This window comes from Lathamus discolor, chromosome 17 (genome assembly GCF_037157495.1).
Source record: "Lathamus discolor isolate bLatDis1 chromosome 17, bLatDis1.hap1, whole genome shotgun sequence".
Classification (NCBI taxonomy): Eukaryota; Metazoa; Chordata; class Aves; order Psittaciformes; family Psittacidae; genus Lathamus; species Lathamus discolor.
In genome coordinates, this window is record NC_088900.1 from 3,250,675 (window position 1) to 3,270,411 (window position 19,737).

General features: G+C 49.5%; 1 protein-coding gene across 4 annotated transcripts in view; it reads left to right on the top strand.

Annotated features, from left to right (window-relative positions):
* The first annotated feature begins 694 nt into the window (after window positions 1-694).
* GRIK4 (glutamate ionotropic receptor kainate type subunit 4) overlaps window positions 695-19,737 on the top strand; it is a 180,264-nt gene continuing 161,221 nt past the window's right edge. For 3 of the 4 annotated variants that reach the window (XR_010616437.1, XM_065697041.1, XM_065697044.1), the window contains exon 1: window positions 695-746. The gene's annotated coding sequence lies outside the window, so the exon portion shown is untranslated. Of the gene's footprint in view, window positions 747-1,730; window positions 2,170-19,737 lie in introns of those variants that run through there. The other variant, XM_065697042.1, reaches the window with a different exon arrangement.

The following is a 19,737-nucleotide window of genomic DNA, read 5'->3' on the forward strand; positions in this document are numbered from 1 at the left end:
ACCATGGCTTAGGAAGCTGACCGGCTGCTGCTGCATTTCTCAGCCTTGCACTAGACCACAGGTCCTGTTCATCCCACTCCTGCCTGTTTCCCAGTGCTGGATGGTGTCTCTTACCCAGCATTGTGTTACTGTGCAGGGCACAGGGAGGAGATTAACAGTGAACATGAAGATTTTAGGAGCTCTGGGCAGAAGTGTCCTTTCCAGGCAGTGAAGAAGGAGAGGACACAACGGGAGAGTCAGGGCTGTGGCTAAGGGCAGGGAGTGCTAAGCAGTTCAGGATTTGGGATATGGGGGGAGAAGGCACAGCCTTTCCCTCTCGGGAGTGCTCAGCCTTAGGAGAACCGGTCACTTTGGAAGCAACAGCTCCCGTACCCCACCGCTCCCTGCCCTTCTTCCGTCCCTCCTCAGTCCCCTCCCCTTCCTGCACCCCTCTGTTCCCTCCGTCCTGGTTTCTGCCCCGTTTCCTGCCGTCCTCACCCTGCCCTCCTTCCATCTCCGTTCTCCTGCCCTGGCTGCACCCGTCCCTGCCGCCCTGCATCCTGCATCCTGCATCCCCTCCCTTCCTGCCCCGCGCTGCCCCGCACGCCCGCGGGGGGGCCCCCGAGCCCGTCACCCCCTTCCCTCGGCGCCGTGCCCCGGCAGCCGCCCCTGCAGTTCCCCCGCTCGCCGCTGGGGGCGCCGCCGCCGCCGCCGCGGTCGGAGCGGGGCCGGAGCAGCCGCGGGCAGAGCCGCGCCGCCCAGCCCAGGTAGGAGCCGCCGCGGGGAGGGAGGGAGGGAGGACCGGGGCGGCGGGGATGAAGGAAGGGGCAGCGGGGACCCGGAGCTCCGCTCCCCGCTGCGGGATGCCCGGGCCCGGGATGCGCCGCTCGCCCGCTCGCCGCTGCGGAGCCGGGCGGCGCTGGGAGCCCCGGGCAGGGCTCGGAGCGAGGGGCGAAGCGGAGCCGGACGCGCCCGCCGCGCCATGCTTACCGGCGGCGGCAGCGCCGCTCGCCCCGGTTACGGCAGCACTTGGTGAAGGACTTTGTTACCAGCCCTTGTTGGGGGGGGGATGCTGGTGGCCGCAGTGTGTTCAGCGTAGCAAGAGTTGCAAAATGTCGTGTTCCAGCTTTCGGGAGAGCTGAAGTTGAAGGAGTGCGGGGAAAGGGGGACTCAGTGTGGCTGCAACTCCTCCGGGTTACCGAGGAACGGTCCCCGGGATGTCTCCCGTGGACATCCGTACATGGGGACGGGAGCGGGGCTGGCTGGAATGGATGCTCCCCGGGTACTTGCGTGTTGCTGTATTCTCAGCCTGCGTGCGACTGGCATAGGCAGGGGGGAAATGCTGTTGAAGCGAGATTTTTCTCAGGCTTCGGATTGGGAAGAAAAGGTTCATTGTTCTGGAATGCGTGTCACTGGAGTTGTGCTCGTGAATAATTTGTCTTAGGGTATATGAGGTACTTGTATGCGCAGACGTGCAGGTTTGATGCCGACAGAGACTCCTTTAATGAGCAAGCGGTGTTGATTCTGGGCAGTGTGGGGGGGGAAACTCCATGCAGCAGCCTCTTCCTAGGCCCAACTTTATTCGGTGTTGTTTATGCATAAACTCCGGCGTACCCTGCGGCTCTGCATACGGAGGAGATGCTCTGAGCGTTACTCAGCCCTCACCCTCCATCAGGCTTTTTCCTTTCCCAGGTGCGAGACCCCGAGGTTGTGACCCTGGGGAAGTTAATTTAGCCCACATAGGGGCTGCTTCATGTCCCGCACGTGTGGCCTTTGCGGTGAGGTGCTGCTTCCTGGAGGAGCCAAGAGCTGCTCCTTGCTTCCCCGGGGGCCTTCCGCTAGCGGGAGATGCTGAGGGATGGCTCACTCTGCCACCGCATCCTGGGCAGCGTTCCTGCCCGAGCGCTGCTGGGCACCGGCTGCCCCACGCCGCGGCAGCGGGAGGCTCCTCTGCTTGCCCCCAGCAGGACCCCGTTCCCTTTGTCTCTCTGAAGCCTTTCCTCCGAGGACCGCCGCAGTTGGCCGGGAGCAGAGCTTCCCCTGCTTCCCTGGACAGGCAGCCGAGGCTCTACAGCATCGGAGAGCGAGCAAGCAAGCGAGCATCCCCATGGAGTCGCTGGTGCTCCCGTAGAGCTGCCGGCAGCAGCTCCTGCTACCAGTTCCTGGGCGCTAGGACGTGTGTGCTCACAGGTAGGAGATGATGTTATAACAGCACTCGGTGCTTTTCTGCCATGGCTTGCTTTAGTCTGCGTTTTGCATAGGGGTAGAAGCGTGCTCTGTGGAAGCAATCTGCAGAGAGGCTCCCACCGTGCCAAGGCATTTTAAAAGTGCCGTGGTGCAAGTCTGCTTTAGTGTTTATGCATATTAGTATGTGTATTTGAAGGGAACCATCTGCGTAGAGAAATATATGGTAAGCGGCTGAACCTTTCCCCGTTGGTTTCCATTTCGGGGCTGGCTCTGATTACAGCAGAGCCAGAAGAAGTTGGAAAGTTGCTGTGTGGCTGTGCCTGGTTTGCAGGTGCTGCTTTCCACACACCTGGCATGAATTAACACCCTGAGCGGAGACACCTGTACCTGGGTTGTGGGCAAGAGGGAGCTGACAGCCTGTGCTGAGCGGTACAGCTGAGGAGAATGCTCTTTAAATGGCAGTTTGTTTTAACCCCTTAAGAGCTGGCTCCTGTGGAGATGATGTGCGTGCTCTTGGGGATGGGGGAACAGGGCGAACCCCAAATGAAGGGCTGTGGGCAGGCCAGTGGGTTTCCTTGAGTGGGAAGAGGCTGATGGAGGTACCAACACCTCCCTGAGAGGAGTCAACTGTGAAAGGCTGGCTCTGAAAGGGGGTTTAGGGCCGTGAGTGAGAGACCCATGGAGACGGTGCTGATGCTGTCTGCAAGTTTCTTGCTGGAGATTTCTTTTGCAAGCTGTGCAAGGAGAAGAAGCCAAGCAGTCATGTGGGCTGGCAAAGACCGAACCGCTCGGATGCCAAGGAGCATGCAGCAATCTGTGGGTGAATGGCAAATGATTCGAGGGAGCTGGTCTTCAGGGAGCTCATCAAAGGCACAGCAAGGAGGTGCTGCCTCCAAACCAGCTATTCTGGAAGCTACGTTTTGTCAGGAAATCCCATCTCCAGCGCATGGGAGAGTGCTCGCACCGACTCCTTTGCTTGCTGCAAAGCGAGTGAACTTATAGCTTTGGGGAAGCTCCTCAGCTAGATGCTGACTGATCGCGTGAGTTCTGATAGGAAAGCATCTGTCTGCAGTGTAGGATCTCTGCTTCGACCGTGCTGGCTTAGGTAATTCTTTCTCTGGGAGCAGCAGCTGGTTTTCCATGTGAGATGAGGCAGGAACGGCCTTGGTCCCCTTTGCTGGAAGAGAAGCTGTGTGGTTGTGCTGGGTGTGCATGCGGAGCCAGAGCCTGTCCGTGTGGGAGGTGGGCTTCCATGTCAGGAGGGAAAGGAGGAGCGTGGGGTGACACAAGTGATGAAGGAGCAGGTACATGCTTACACTCAGACATCGCTGGGCCATATGGGCAGAGATACCGAGCAGCACCTAAGAAACTTTGATTTCTTTGACAAGTGCTTAAGCTTTATTCTGCATTCAGTCTGCACTAAGCATCTGCAGATGACTTGCCCTTTTTAAAGGCTTGCTGATGAGCCTGGCTTGTGGATATTGATTCTTTCTGACTTTGAGGGGGAAGATCTTCATGCCCAGGACTGGTTAGGGTCAGATTTGATCTATTTTTCATGCTTTAGGTGGCAAAAGGTGAGACAAAAGTTTTGCAAGTCCTCTCAGAACTGTTTCTCTGCCCTGAGCCAGAGGCTTCTAAGACAGCATACATAAGGCTGAAGTATCTTTTAATGCAGGGAGCATCTTGCTGTGTGTGAATAGAAGGGAACACCCTGGTAACTCCCCATAATAACTTTTTGCCTGACCTGCAGGACGTGGCTTGGAAGGATAACCAGTGCTGTCAGTGTAACAGTGCTTTTTGTGGTGTTCGTGCCTGTCGAAGGCTTGGTGTGCTGCTGGGGATGGATGGGGCAGTTAGTTTTAATGAAGGTGCAGCAAAACGCAGTGAGGACCAGCTCGAACAGGATCATTTCCACGTTGGTCAACAGCGAGTGGCAGATGGGTAGAGCAGAGATCGCAAACTTCAACCGGTTCAAAAGCTGTCAGGGCAGTAAACGCAGAAATGTTTCCTGTACCTTAAAATGCTCACCTAGTGTCTATAGGAGCGAATGTAAATGAAGTGAGCTTGGGCCTCCTTGGGTACCTTTCAGCCGCGTTTCTGGGGGTGCCTAGCAAGAGAGGGGAGAAAGGAGGCTCAGCTGTGATTTATCACCGCTCTCCTGCCACCAGCTTCTCTATGACTAAGCCAACCAAGGTGAGCTAGACACAGGACCTCAGCGTCTGCTCATTGCTCTGCCCCTGTGGGAGACCTTGCTGGAGCTGGGAGAAGCCTCCCCATGCTCCTGGATGCGGTGCAGCATAAGCAGCGTTGTGTAGGTGGTGTCCGGCACAGCCAGGCAACTACAGGGTGCTGAATTGCCTCCAAGGGCAGCAGTAGTGAATTGAGGCTCCCTGAACCCCAGCATACAGGAGAAGCTGTGGCAGAGAGAAACACTGGCTGAGGGAAAAGTGATTTCCTTGTACCAGGATGCTGAGGAAATCCCCCCCACCATTCGCAGTAAATTAGCAGTGATTGAACTGTTTAAAGAGCAAATAATGACCAAAGGAAAAAAAAACAACCCTGTGTTGTAAATGAGTGGGACTGGGGATGGTTCATCTGAGAGCCCTGAAGTAAATAAAGTGTGAAATAGAAGCAGCTGTTAACATGGAAGGGATGATTCCTCCTCTTCCTCCTTGCTGGGAAGTTACCCCAGAGGAACTGAAGCGGTCAAAAGGAGCTGCCAGATGCAGCAGGAGTTTTACCATGCAATGCCTTTACAGAAACCCAATCTGAGGGTAGGTGAGTTTTGCTTCTGTTCTGTGCTAGGTGGGAGGGGGCTAATTATCACATATAATGGGACTGGAACGGATGGGTCTAACCTTGGGAGGTTAAATCACCATAGCTTATATGGAGAAGATGAGTAAGGAAGCCTGCCTTCCTAATGCTACGTGCAGCTTGGCAGGCCGATGAAATAGGCACTGGAAATGTACCTCATTTATTTGGATTTTTCATTAGACTTACCTGAAAGAGGCTATTTTGGGGAATAAATAGCTGTAGGGTAAGGGGCAGAGTTCAGTGCCAGCTTTCCTAGTTAAGCTGTGGAAAATAGGAGTGTAATGGAGGGGTGCTGATCAGAGCGTAGATAGGTGGTTATGTGAAGGTTCCTCACACTGAGGCTAGGCTTATTTATTCTCTTTAATGATTTGGAGGTGGAAGCAGAGCAGAGCTGAGTTAGAGTGAGAACAGAAAGGGTTTGCTTTAGCTGCGAAGCATTTGGAAGAATTAAGAGACCAGGCTGATGGATTTGAGCGTGCCGATGGTTCGGACACTGTAGTCAGGGTATAACTCAGAGCCAAGCATGACAAGCACATGAAAAGCTAAAACACAAGCGCATCTTTTCCTAAGGATGTAGCCAAAGTGCTTCTGTGGGATTCCATAGGAGAACATGCAGGGGTGTGATCTGTGTGCAGCTGATGAGGACTTGTGGCTGTGTGGGCAAAGGGGAGCCATGGGAGGTGCAGACACTGCTCTCCTGCATGGGCATGGTGTGGTCCAGCGGGTGTTTGCAGTGATGGAGCAGGGACAGTCAGCTCTTCCCAAAGCCTCTTGTGTCAGGTCAGGGATTCATGACTGCTGGAGCAGGAGCTGCGGGTATCCAGATAGTGCTGCATCCAGCTGGGCTTTACAGTGAATTATGGGGAACTTTGCTAAGTCCTGGTGGCCGTCTGGTGGGACCTGCCCCTGGGTTTTCCAAGGGGCTAGATGCCATCATACTGAAGGAAGAAGGGAGCCGAGATGTAAGCTGTCCATCTACATGAGTGGATGGACACATCCTCCGTGCCTCTTGGCAAGTGTTTAGTGTTTGAAGGGGAGTGTTACTGTTTGCTGCTGTCTTACAGTGGTGGGAGGGGGATCGGAGAGCCCAGAGGGTTCCTGTTTCTGCTCGATCGCAAAGCCCTGAGCCAGGTCTTGGTCAGGTGTTGGGGGAACTATTCCGACCATCCTTTGCATGGAAGCAGCTGCATAATACATGCCCAAGCAGTGTCTTAACAGAGCACCCGGTGAGCCATCCAGCACGAGGGGATTTTCATCTCTGCCGAGATCTCCCGGCTTCAAAGCTTGTGGAATTTATTTGCATCCTTCATGAGGGAGAGAGCCTGGCACACATTTCTTTTCCCTTATTCTCTCTGTTCCTTCCCCCCCCCCTTCCCCATTCGCTTTTCAGTTTGTTTATTTGGTTAGCTCAGCATCAGCACAATGATGTGGAAATAAAGCAAAGGAGCTTCGTCTTGGCCTTATTGCATATGCATAAATGAGAGAGATAGATCATCGTGGCAATCCCGAGCTAGGCTACAGTTAATGGAAATTCTTCTGTGACCTTATAAACCCTGCTTTGCAAGGGTTTATAATGAGTCTGCAGGAATTCATTCTGGGCACAAACAAGTCATCTGAGGTCTTAGACCCTGTGAGCACACAGTGGTAATAATACTAATTTCCCACCCACTCTGGCATGTGCTCAGCTCCTGGAAGGTTTTGCTATATATAAGAAGCAAGTTTTTCCTCTCTGGGATCATCATATATTGTGTGTGTGTGCTGGGGGGGAGGATGGTGGCTGGTGGGGAACAGCTCTTTCTGTGCATCCTAATGCCAGTTCACCTGCATCCCATGGGAGCATCGCGGTGGGTCCTTCCCATGGCTATGGATGAACTGTGTGGTCGCACCTCGGCTGCTTCAGCACGAAGCATAGTAGTGGTTCTGCATAGTAGTGCATAGTAGTGGTTCTCTGCATAGTAGTGGTTCCTCACCCTCACTTCCCTTCCTACACAGACGTCTGAACCAGGTACCAAAGGTAGTCTGGGCCGGGTCGGGAGGGAATGGGTTGTTAAAAATCACTGCGATGTTTTCTATTGCTTTCATGTTTTTCTTGTAACGTTTTTGTAGAAACCAAGATTTTTTGGGTTCAGTGACAGAAGTTGATGTTTTTTCTGAATGAAGTGAGGTTTTTAATGCCTCTCTGGCCCTGCTCTGCGTGGTTGCAAGGCTCGTTGTCACTGATGTTTGAGTCTGTAGTGGGATTCATGTTGGGCATCAGCCCTGTGCTTTCTCTTTATAGACTATGATGAAGCAGCAAATTCTTGTGTCTGATAGTCACTTTTAATGTGGCTCATCTCAGGTGAAGTGGCAAGAAACCAAGCCACGGGCAGAGCCTGGCTGCAAACACACTAGTGCACTGAAACCACTGATCTGCAAACTGTTAGATGTGCCAAAACTGCTTTTTTTCTCACCCCAAAAAGCTTGATCAAAATGTATTTCACTCTACCCACACTCACTGTTTGCCCTTGTTTTCTTGTTTGGTCTCTGCTTGTTTTCCGTTTTTGCTCCACCCTGTGTGTGATCAGGTAACATCTGGTGTTAGAAGATAGTATGTGTGCATGGGCAGCTTTGAAAGCAGGCTATCACATCTCTGTTTAAGCTGAAAAATGTTTGGGGCAGAGACTGTGTTAATGTTCACAGAGCATCTGGTCCTCTCCAGGTCCAATTCATCACTGTCTTGCGGTCTGCGTTATTGTTCACACCAAGGGAAAGTGGGTGTGAAGCTGGAATAATAATGTTTCACACTTGCTTTGCATTGCTTTTGATATCCAGCAGCAATGCTAGCCTATCAGAGAAGGTGTAAGCAAATGGAGTAGTTGGAAGCTGAAAACAGAGTCTACAAAGAACATGTTAATTCCCCTTACTGAGAAAATGACCACTGTGATTGATCCTGTATCAATGTAATCCTCTATCAATGGCAGACTTGAACAGAAAGAGGGGATTTTCAAGGTCCAACTCTAAGGGTTCAAATTATAAGACAGGAAGGAGGAGGTGAGGGCAGCAGCAGAGCTCTGTGCCCATGATGATGGCAACTATCATGTAATGCTTGCCCCATCGTCAATCTTACGCTGTACAGGTCTTCCAAATGCAACTCCTATTTGGGCACCGGTGGTAATCTGAATCTGAGAGGGCCCTGAACACCATCTCTGTAGTACAAAATGCCTTGCTCATTTAAAAAGGGGTTGGTGGGAATACTAGTTGTTAAATGATGTAGCTTCTTTAATGCAACCTAATGGAAAGAATGTAATGCTGCACGGCCTATCTGAAGTTTTGTTTTTGGAAACAGGGCCTTTAGGTATCGTTACTATGGACTTCTCAAGGGTCTTTAAAGGAGATGTATCTTCCGGTGATTTAGACTGACATGCCTTTTGTTCTGTTCCTGCTGGGTGTTAAATAAGATTTAAGTCTCCTCAGTCACTCTTTAGTTATTGAAGAGCATCCCAGCCAACACAAATGCAAACAAAACTGTCTGGGTGTTTGTTTATGCAACAGATCATTAGAAAGTCTGCAGGAAAAAGAAATGTTCTGGTCTCTTAGATAATTAATCTGCATTTTAAGGACGTATTTGCAAGCTAGTCCATTGAGCTGCTGCTCATCGAGTCCATAATCCCCAGATTTAATAGTCCCTAAGAATGTATTTCCATAATACACAGTGAACAGTTGAGAAATCAGCACCTTTTTTGTCTTAAGATGTCAGTGCTTGCACATTTGCTGTGATGAATTTCTTCCTTGGTGCAAAATCCAGTTGGTGTTAGCATCCAACTGGTAGGGCTGGGGATAGGGAGAGAGAAAGCTTCTTAATGCAAACCCCTGGGTCCCGATCCCTTCAAATGCTGGGTGAGTTTGCAGTTTCCATCTGGCATCTGATATGGCATGAATCTGCAATGTGCTGGCAAGCGTTACCCAGAGCACACCTTGTGGCTGGCTCCGGCTCCTTGTCCTGTGTGGGTCAGAGGCACGACGATGGCTCTAGGAGGAGGATGTGAGCTATGTCTTGGGCTGTATCTGAACCCGCACTGCGTGGCAGGGGTAGTTCTGTTGGAAGGGGTGTGAGATGCTGTAGTCCTTGTGCGGTAGATTGTTTCAGGCAGGAGCCTGGAGTGCAGATACACTGGCACTGCCTGGCTGTGGTTGATGGAGATGGTTTGGCTCCCAGGAGCTGGCTTTACTGCAGTGGCACAAAGCACGGTTTGGGACCTGCGGCTGTGTTGGGGCAATGAATGCCCTGTTCTGCCTGGGATCCCGACAGCAGGAAGTTCACATATGGGATGGTGAGCCGGGCTCTGGTTTTGAGGTGTCTGCAGCATAACCTGTATTATCTGAGCCAAGGTAACGCGTGTTCCTGTACTGTGACAAACGGGGGTTTGAGAAAGGGCATGAAGTGCAGTCAGGTTGTTTTGTAGTGGGAAAAGGGTAAATGTACAGATGGCTCTTGCACCATTGCTGGCATGTGATAATTTACTAATCCACATTAAGGAGAGTAGGGAGTAAAACCACACTTTGAGAGAGGAAGCCCTGGGAGCTGCGATGCCAAGCTGAGAAGCTGAAGCTTAATTTCATTATCTTATCAATAGCTAGCTGGTCTTGTGTTGTGGATTCTCAGGAGTGCTAATGCTGTCTTTGGCTGTCTGAGCAAAGAAATAATGAATACAAGTAGGAAGATCATTGTGTGCAGTTGTGGCATCCGTACCTTTAAAATGATGTTGGCAAACTGGTGGAAGATAAGAGCCACAGGGATGGTGTGAGGTCTCAAGCATGCTGGAGACAGAACTGAAGCTCAATATGTTCTTTTTAACTAAGATAAGGTTAAGGGGTGATTTGAATATTGTCTGTAAGTACTTAACCAGATGAAGGGACCTCTGCTAGCCTAAAGTATGGAGGCAGGACGTGGGTCTGTGTCTGGATGCTCCAGCTAGATAAATTCAGATGAGAGAAAGGCGTGTTTTATTTTTGTACAGCTTTATATTTAAGGAGAGGAGCAAATTACCCAGGACTTGGTACTTTTGCTGTTTCTAAATTGGAATGATACATCTTGCAGAGCTCTTTTAGGTCAGCTTGCAGGCTGTGGAGTTGCACAGAAACAAAGGATGCTGCAACTACAAATCCCTTATGCCACCACCCGGGACATGTTCAGCAAACTCGGGGAGAGAGATTTAAGTGGTATCATTACCATTCAAGTGGTGGCTGGTGTGTTAATTAGGGCACAGGGTATGCTTAGAAGGGTTGCTTTCACCCAGCTCCTTGCCAAACTTAAAGCTGCAGAGCACGGTAGGAGAGGAAAGGAGCAATGGCAAGAAAATGCAGCGACACATTGAACCTTATGCGTGTTGCTCCAAGCCCTGTCCAACCTGGCCTTGGACATTTCCAGCAGCCTGTCATCCTGCAGCCTTGTCTTGTCTCCTTTCTGTCCCTTTGACTTGGCTCTTTGCAGAATCAAAGGGGTATTTCCTCTCTCATGGTGGCATCTGAATTTCTTTCTTTCAACGTCTGATGTTGGTGCATTGAAGAAAACTAAATTAGGGTGGTATCAGTACAAAGGAGAGATTGCCATTAGCAAAAGCACATTTTGCTTAAGTTAGTAATATTGTAACTGTTAATTGAGTGTTCATTGATTGCCTGTCACTACATTGATGTAATCTGTTACTCTCCATTCAGGCGGATGGCCTAGCACTGATGAAGTAGTATAGCAGCTCTTGCACTACTTAACTGTCTTGACTGTTTGTTGTTATTCCTCCAGTGATTCCATTTTAACAGTGGTATAATTAGCATCCTCTCCTCCTTTTTGGAGTGATCTCAGCCTGCAATGCTGTTCTTGTTCTCTCCTAAGTCCTTTTAATGCATCTGTTCTTCGGGGTTTTTAAGTGGCCTGAGATAAAGAATGTAAGCAGGGGATGTGTTTGAACTCTGCCCAAGAGCTGTTGCCTGCATGGATTTAGGGTCTGAGTTTCCCCAGAAATTGCTTCATTTGTTAGAGGTTCTTTGTTGCTGACGGTTCAATTATGGAAGTGAATAGTGTTTTATGGGAACGAAGGGGGAACCAAAACCTACATCGCCTATGGCATCTTTCACATAAATGGCTCCTTAGTCAGGTAATCATGGACAAGTCGGTCAGGGTAACTGGTATGTAGCGGTGAGGTTATGTGTGTGCTCATGTAGTGCTTTTCACTGGGGACTTGTCAAAGCCTTTTCCAGTGCTTCAGCGAAGCCCTTTTCTGCCAGATTTTGCAGGAAAATATGTTTGTGTTTGGTGGGCTTGAGCACCACTGGAAGATTGATTAACCCTAAGTGAGAGACTGTGATTTAACATTTATATAGGGGGGAGGGATTAATATTCTTTCTGCCATGCTGAGCATGTTTAAACTTCTGCTTTCAGCTTGTCTGACTTGGAATACCTCCTAACTTGTACAAATGATAGGACAATTTATTTGAGATCATGAGTTATGAGACTATTGCTCATGCACCCAGAACATGACATTCTCAATCACATCTTCATTGCATTGGTAAGAAAAAAATGACTTTTGTATCTTGACATGCTTATCCTTTGGAGACTGAGTCAATTATCATATTGTATAAGAATTCACTCTATAGCCCTTAGGTCTCTGGGAATATCAGCATGTCAAGAAGAAAATCCAGCAGGTTTTATTCCAGTTGTTATAAAGTTGGAATGAATAGCACAAGTTGATGTCTGCAGGTGGCATTCAGGAATAGGAAAATGACTTAATAAAGGTGTCATGTTAAAATACATGTTAGAGCCCATTAGGTGCTAGGGAAGAGCTGTCATAGAGAAGCAAACATCCTCAAATAGCCTGCTTTTCAGAGTATAGTCATACAGACAAAATCATAGAGGGACAGGGGAATTATCTGGTCAGCCTCTCTACTGACTTATTATTGCACTATGAATGTCACCCCCTGATAGCAGTGATGGCTCTGGCCACCCTGGGTGGATATGGCAGTGTACGTGCATGGTGAGCTTGGCAAGACTGGGAAGAAACCTGTGGCAGAGAGGTTAAAGCTACAAAGAGAAAACCATTTTAGCATTCTTTTTGCCTATTTAGTCTTTGGCCGTGTTGAAGCTTTAAGCTTCAAGGCCACCAGAACCAGAAACTTGCTTTTCATCGGGTTAAGATGAAGGTGGAGGTTCTTTTGCAAGCTCTTGAGGTGCAGATCCAGGGCTTTTAGCAATGGAATCATGGGTTGAATGATGGAATCAGCTTTGTCTTAAAGCTCTTTATGGCCCTTAGCTGAGGTAATTGACAGGATTTGTGCAGTGGTTTGTGGGGTTCAGCCTGCAGTTTGGGTTGTTCTCCTCCCTGTAGACTTGCTGGTTTGGCCGGGGGCATCGTAGTGGGAGGCCTCTCCTCGGTTCTCTCTGTGTGCAAAGCATGGACAAGACTGTGCTCCTGCAATGTGGCAGATACAGTGGGTTTGTGCTGCAAGAGGTGCAAATGCTGTTCTGAACGTACCACTCCAAGCGGTTTTCTCCTTGACTCTGTGTTGAGCAAGTTTCCAGTCACAGCAACAAAAATGAGAGTCCCATTTGCAGGCAGTGGTGTTAATACAGTGCAGCTGATACGCTCCATTTGCTTGCATAAATGCAGCTTTTAAAGCTGCCACATATGCTAGATAGAGCCTCTGTCCCTCACCTGCTTCTTCTTGGAATGGCAACGTTTGGAAGGGATTCCCAAGACGATGGAGATGATGGTTGTATCTATGCATTTGTGCATATGTCAGGGCTTAGAAACCCACAATTTCCAAGCTGGTGTGTATAGCAACACTCAAGATGAAATGCTCCAAATGCAGTTATACAGATGGAATTTGGGAACTATATACCTTGGCTCAAGCGCTCCTGTTTCGGTGGCTTTGTTTATGTGCAGGGTTTTGATTTTCCCATTATTGAGGTTGTTATATTTTTATAGTGGTGCATTACTCATTGGTTCCTTTTATTCCTTTCAAGTTTGCCAGCCATGACTAATGAGTTTTGCTGCAGCGCTTCTATGGAGTGGAGACTCAAGCCTGGGTTAAGGGGGCTTTTTCCTTTTCCTTTTCCACCACCAGGGTTTGATACCGAAGAGTCGGTGCTTTCAGTGGGAAGTTGTGACTCCTTCCCCCTGCCAACACACACGCAACCCAGGAAGGGATGATTCAGGAGTGCTAATGTGGTGTCTCCAGTTCGGATGTGCATGCTGTGGGGCTGGTCTTTCAAGACAGATTAATGCATCCCCTGGTAAAGTGCTGTCCTCTTGTTATATCCTGGGAGTCCCCGGCTGAGGGAGAAGCGTGTTCTGTGGAGCTGTTAGGTCTCATGATGGATGGCAGGAAATGTGCTACCTCTTTCCTGGAGCAGCGGCAATAAGGTTTCTAGTTCATTTTATTTCCATTACTGGGGTGTTGGTGCTTTAATGAAGAGCTCCAATGAGGTAAAGACATCAGCCTGGTGAAGGGATGAACTTTTGTTCAAGTGAAAAGCTGAACCTGTCAGCAATTGGCCTGGCTTACAGTGTGAGGGTCATTATCTCCCTGAGATAAAGAAGAGGAGGGAAATTACCAGTGCTTTAAATAGGAATAATTCTCCCCTGCTCCTAAAACACAGCTGCTTTCTCTGGACAGCTTTGCCTTCCCTGTCACGGGGGTATTGTTTCTGCAGGAAACCCCTCTTGCTCTGATGGGAGCACTGGAGTAAAGGTGCTTCCCAGTGACCCAGAATCACAATGCATTGAGCTGGCTGAGCGGCAAGCAGCAGCAGCAGCTGGTGTTTTGCTGGAGGTTTTGTATTCAGATGGCAGAGTAGAACATTTTGTGCTAGAGGTACCTTGAGCAGTTGGCTCTGGACTAAAATGTGGGCATTTTCTCCCAGTGGAAGACATTGACTCTACATTGGGGAAGGAGGAAGATGGACTGTGGTCTGCTCAGTGTTGATGTCCGTGTGCTGGGGAAGGTGAACTAGCAGAAAATGTAGAGGTTTGGAATGTGGTTGGTGCCACATCACTCACCACTGTGCAGAGCCACAAACGCATGGACCGCCTTTAGGTGATGGGGTTGTCCTTGCCCCTTTTCTTCACAGTGGTGTTGCGGGAATACGGAGTGACCTGCCTGGCACAAACTGCAAAACCCTGGGGCAGAGCTGAGAGTTGAACAGCTATCTCCTGACCTGTCAGAATTAGCCCTGCTCATCCCATAGATCTGCAATGCTAACTCCCAGCTCCCTGCTGCAAACACGTAGTCACCGCTCTGAAATTAAGCTCTTGTGCTTGTTTCTTCTCGCCAGCCTTTGGCTAATTTTGTTTCATTCTTTTTCCCCCTGCACTTCCTTCTCTCTGTCTAATGAGAACTGCATAATAGACTTTTAAAGGCCACTTAATGATGCAAACATAAAAGCACAGAGGAGGCATGGCGAGACAAAGCAGGGGAGTGTGCAAAGGGACAGGGAAGATACCAGGCTCATATCTCATCTCTAAGAGCCTCCTGTAGTGCAGGTGAGTGTAGGAGGACCCCATGAGAGCAGGTGATAAACAGTGCCTTGGAGGGCTGTGATTACTGCTTTGCATGTAGCATGCTCCTTCCCCAGGTGGCCCTGTGTGCATCCGTGCTGTATTCCGGCTATTTAAACTTGCTTGTAATTCAGAGGGCTGTGGCTATCACAGGCATCCCAGAGAGCGGAATCTGCTGCTTCTGAAGGCCAAGGCATGCTGATAAATATGGAGCCAAATGTCCAGGGCAAAGAAGCTTGGGGGTGCAGAGCTCAGGTGCTGGGCTTCAAATAGCTTATCTGAACAGGGATGCTGTTCTGAACTGGGACCTGAATCCATGAGCTTCTGGGGCAGTACCTGCAGAGCCCCTAAGACCAAATAGCTCTGAGCATCAGCAAGGGATGCTGATTGCCTGGGATCCCAATATGAAGCATTAAATGGTTGGGAAAACCTGAATTCAGTTTTAAACAAACATCTACAAAGCTCATTTTTATAATGGTAGACAAGCTGGCTTCAGTAACACTTGTGGTATGCTTTGGGGTCGTGGTGTTTTAGAATCTCGGGTGTTAGGAACAGCAAGTGCTGCAAGCGGATGCTATTTGAGTGGTCCTTCACTCCATCCTCAAGGAACAATGGGTATTCATAACTTCATGATGCTGAGAATTTGGGTCTGGATGACCCTGTGTCGCCTTTCTTAACTGCGAATAAATTGGGCTGTGGCAATAGGTAGCTTTGGACAGGCAGCCATTACTTAATTCTTATTAAAACTGGCAAGTGCGCTTCCTATCCCGAAAAGACCAAGGCAGTGGGGAACAGATTGAGATGCCTTTGTGTAATTAAATGAAGCTGTTGGCTTGTGTACTCGGTGCTCCCACTGAGATGACTGGCTTCTAATTCACTGCCCATTTATTGTTCACTGTTCTCCAGATTCTCTGCCTGAACTTTGCCCTGTGGGTGGAACTAGTGTTAGCCTTGTTACAGCATCTAAGCCCTCTAATTACTGGAGAAATGGCTTGCAGTGGAGGACAATTATCAAGCCAGCTGCTGTGTATGTGTTGGCTTGGTTTTCCTCCTAGGTGTGGTGTGAATGTGTCTCATTTAAACAACAGGGAGCATGGCATGTAAACGTGGCTTGATTGGTGTGTCTGAATTAGCGGTCCAGCAGCATGAGGTGTGCTTCTGTGCGCGTAGATGTTTTCACGTTGTGTAGCCGCTCCTGTCCAAGCGAGCTTGGGATTGATTTGTATTTGGGGTATTGTTATTTTGCGACTGGAATGAAGTAACGTGGAATATCTTAAAAGGCACAGGGTAACACGGAGCCACCGGGAGCCCTTAGTGAATACAAGAAGGCCTAATGATGACAGGGAAAAGTTCTTTATGGGATCTGGGAGCAAAAGGCAGGGTACAAATGGCTGCGTATGCAAAGGCACAGGATGGGATTGATCAGGGAAGCAGGGCTTGCAAATCATTGCATATGCAGTCCTTAGTATCACAGGTGATTAGTTAGGGCCTGCTGTCCCGTCCTTCTTGGGCTAAGTGCCTGCAAAGAAGGTTGCGTGGACTAAAGAGAGATAAAGAAGCGACTCAAAGGGTGTAACAGCAGTATAAAGTAGTCTGGAAGAATGAAAGGGGGAAGTATTGTAATGGAGGCATCTGTCTGGATTCTAGCTGTTTGCAGTCAAGCAGTTATTGGCGAGGTGTTTAGTGCTGTGTGTGAAAGCAAGCCTTAGGCCCATAAAATGGGGAGGACAGCTTGCTGCCTGCGTGTCTTTTGCTGTGTGTCTATGAAAACGATAAGCTTTTGAGTCCCGTGTCCTTGCTTGGAGGCAGAGCCAGCTGAGACTTGGTAGAAAGAAGCTGGGTTCTGTGCAGGACCACACTCAAAACTGTCAAAGTGGGCTCTGGCCAAGGGGCTGGAGTACAGCTCACGTTGGCAGAGCTGAGTGCATGGAAAGAAGGGGGCATGGAGGCTATGAACAAGGAAGATCTCCATGCAAAAGGAGCAGCTGGGAGCGGAGAGGCTGCTCAGCAATTCTGCTTCAGCTGCAGGTGTGAGATCGTGCCCGTTTCATGTGCGTTATGGTTACTCGGCTTCCCTTCTCTTTCACTTGCTTCCCAGCATGATCCCATTTTTTCCTATCTATTACTTGGTTTAAAACCTAGCTTGTGTTGCCTTGGTCCCGATTGGCGGTTGCTAGGTCCCAGCTATCTGGCACAGCGCTGCTCTCCTCTCCTTCTGGTTTCCCAAGACTACAAGCCAACGTTTCAAAGTTGGGATCTTAAGGCTGAACTCCAGCATCCACAATTTAGGCGCAGAAATAACCCTTTGAATGCTGCATCTCTGGAGGTAATTAGCTTGTCTGAAACAAGAGACTGATGCCTTGGGTACCCAGCTCTGTGTGCTGGGGTCTGCCTTTTCTGTGGTCAGAGCATGAGGGGAAAATGAGGTTGGTGCCTTTAGAGAGTGGCTGTTTCAATTTTGGTTGCCAGTTTGAGACTGTAATAGGCAGAGCTCCTGTTTGTGCTTCTGTCTTAGCTGTGCCATATGCATAGGCTTGGATGGCGATACAATGACAGCAGATTTCTGAGCCGGGCTTGCAGAGGGCAGTTCAAATAAGACGGCCCATCAGTTCTGTTCTGTAGTGCTTGAATTATTAAAGCATGGAAACCTGCGGCCATCTCAGCCCAGAACACATGCCCACAGGAATCAAAGAGAAACAGCCTCAAAGAAAGGCAATGAACTCTTCTCACCAGCATCAATCGTGGCAAGAAAAATTGCGGCTGGACACGAGGAAACATTGTTGAACAGTAAAAATAGTGAGGCACTAAAATAGATTGCTAAGGGAGTTTGCAGAGCGTCTGTCACCGGAGGTTTTGCAGAACAGATTAGACAAATGACTTGGAAGGATTGAGCTTATTGGGTAGACAGGGGGACTAACAGAGCTCTTCATTTACTCCCTGCTTCCAACAGTTCCTTCATCAGTGTCAGGGCAGCCTGAACTGCCCCATGCCTGGCTGAGGCTGTGCTTAACTTCAGCCTTGGCTTGGCACCATCTGGTTCTGGGGTCTGCGGACCCCTGGAGGCAGGGAATTTGGGGTTACCTTGCTCCTTCTTAACTCTCTGAGCACTGAGAAGTCCGTGCCAAGTATTGACAGTAATACATGGGCAGCAGCCTTGGGCTACTACAGACTTCAGTTTAATTCACAGCTCTGCCAGAGACCTCCCGTGTAACCTTGAGCGAGTCATATTAACTTCTTGAACACGGGTCAAACTTGAAGCAACACATAGAGGCATCCATGCTCGGAACTTGAGATGAGTTATGCTCTTTTGCAGTCCACGAATAGCAGTGAGAAAGTGGAAAATGTCTTGACATGATTCCCGAGAGCAAAAGCAGGACCCAGCTTTATAGTGATGAATTGGTTTTGCACTGTATCAACACCTTTGCACCCCTTCTTGTGCATGCTTGCGGGTGGGTCTGCTTCTTTCCTTTCAAGCAGTTTCTCATGTAGATCGGGATGGGTTTTAGATGACAATGTTATACCGCAAGACTTGCAGGGCCCTGGAAGAGGGAAAAATACGTTTGGAAAATGAAATATTTCTGACAAAAGCGCGATAAATCTGCTGCCATTTAGGAAGCTGCGACATTGGAATTGCAAAAGAGGCAGCGAGGGAGCTAAGCCAGGGTGCGTGGCAGGGTTGGCCGGGGCGCCTGCCTTCAGAGCCTGTGTGAGGGAATCGGCAGAGAGACAGAGCTCGTGCATATTCCGACAAGTCTGAACCCCGCTATGGCAAGGCTGTGGTTTCATTTGTGTGTGTGAGGATAACGGCAAGCTCTTAGTATACAGTGCTGAGCCTGCTTGTGTCTACAGTTATTATCACTTACGAGTGTTTTCCCTTTGCCTGTGGTTTGAGGGTGCTGAGAAGACTGGGGAGGGGGGGATGTATTTGTGCCCTTTCCCTGTCTGTTTTAATCTATGAAATCTCTACCAAGATAAATTGTGGAGGGACTTGAATAGTCGATTGCAGATGGAAAACCAACTTACAAATACATAGGCATGGGGAGAGGGAAAGGAGGGAAATGCATGGGTCGTCCAGTGATGTGCTGAGTGCCGGAGTCTAGTTCAGAGCTTAAGAATCAGATGTGTGGCACGGTAACTTCTGACTTGGCCTCCCTTTAAAAGGAAAATCACAGGGTGTTTTATTTGATCTGGAGAGACTGCATTCTCTGTCTTAGCGGGCTGTGTTAGCACTCTCAATGTACAAAGCACAAATTATGTCCTCCCTGTCTAAGAAAACCACTCTGTTCAGCCTTCGCTGGTCTGCTGGATCCCTAAGGCCAGATTTTGCTATATAAAGCAGAAGACATCATTGTGTTTTATTTCAAACTGAAGTACATTCTCGGAGAGATAGCTGATGCATTAACCTGTCAAGCATCCTTATTGCCATCATGTTCAGTTGTATGCCTAGGCCCTCAAATGGGGAAAAACCTTTGGAAATCCTGGGTTATGAGCTCTGGGACTGCAGCGAGGGGTGAATAGATGGTTCGACCAGGTCAGAGACTTTGGTCTGAGACATGAAGCTGGATCCTAAGGGTGGCTTAGAGCAGGGTGGCCAAGTCGCAGCATGGTATTATCCCCATTGCACAGGGGGATGGAGTGGCCGGTCCAGAGTCACTTGGGGTCATCTGCCGCAGATGCCAGGGGCTGATTCTGCATCTCCTGGTGCCTCCTTCCTTTTGCCGCTGAGCAGGAGCTCTGGGGGCTGAGTTTATCCCCATGGAGGGACTGAGGACCCCTTACCCGTGTCTCCGGCCCTCTGCAGAGTGGTGGCAAGCTGGGTGCCAGGCAGCAGTCCCTTCCTTCCCATGAAGCATGGCCTGGCAGCTCCAGTGCCTCGGTTACTCTGGCAACGAACTACAATCAGACAGCACCAAGCAGCTGAATTCAGCCCCTTGTTCCAGGCAAAATGCTCTTATTGAAGGCGAGCCGGAGCAAAACCCTCCTGCCTTTATGCTGCTGAATGACACCGACATTCATTCGTGCACTTACCAGTTAGTGTGTGTGTGGTGGGGAGCAGGGCAGGAGGTGCCCCACAGAGGGGGAACAGTGGGCACAGCAACATCCTAATCCAGGCCACCGAGTCACTCTCCCCATGCCGTGCCCCTGGCGTTTGAGGAAGTCTTGCAAATCACTTCTCTCTCTGCCCATTTGTCAGCTTACAACGGTATCAAAGGCACTTGTGGCACTGGGG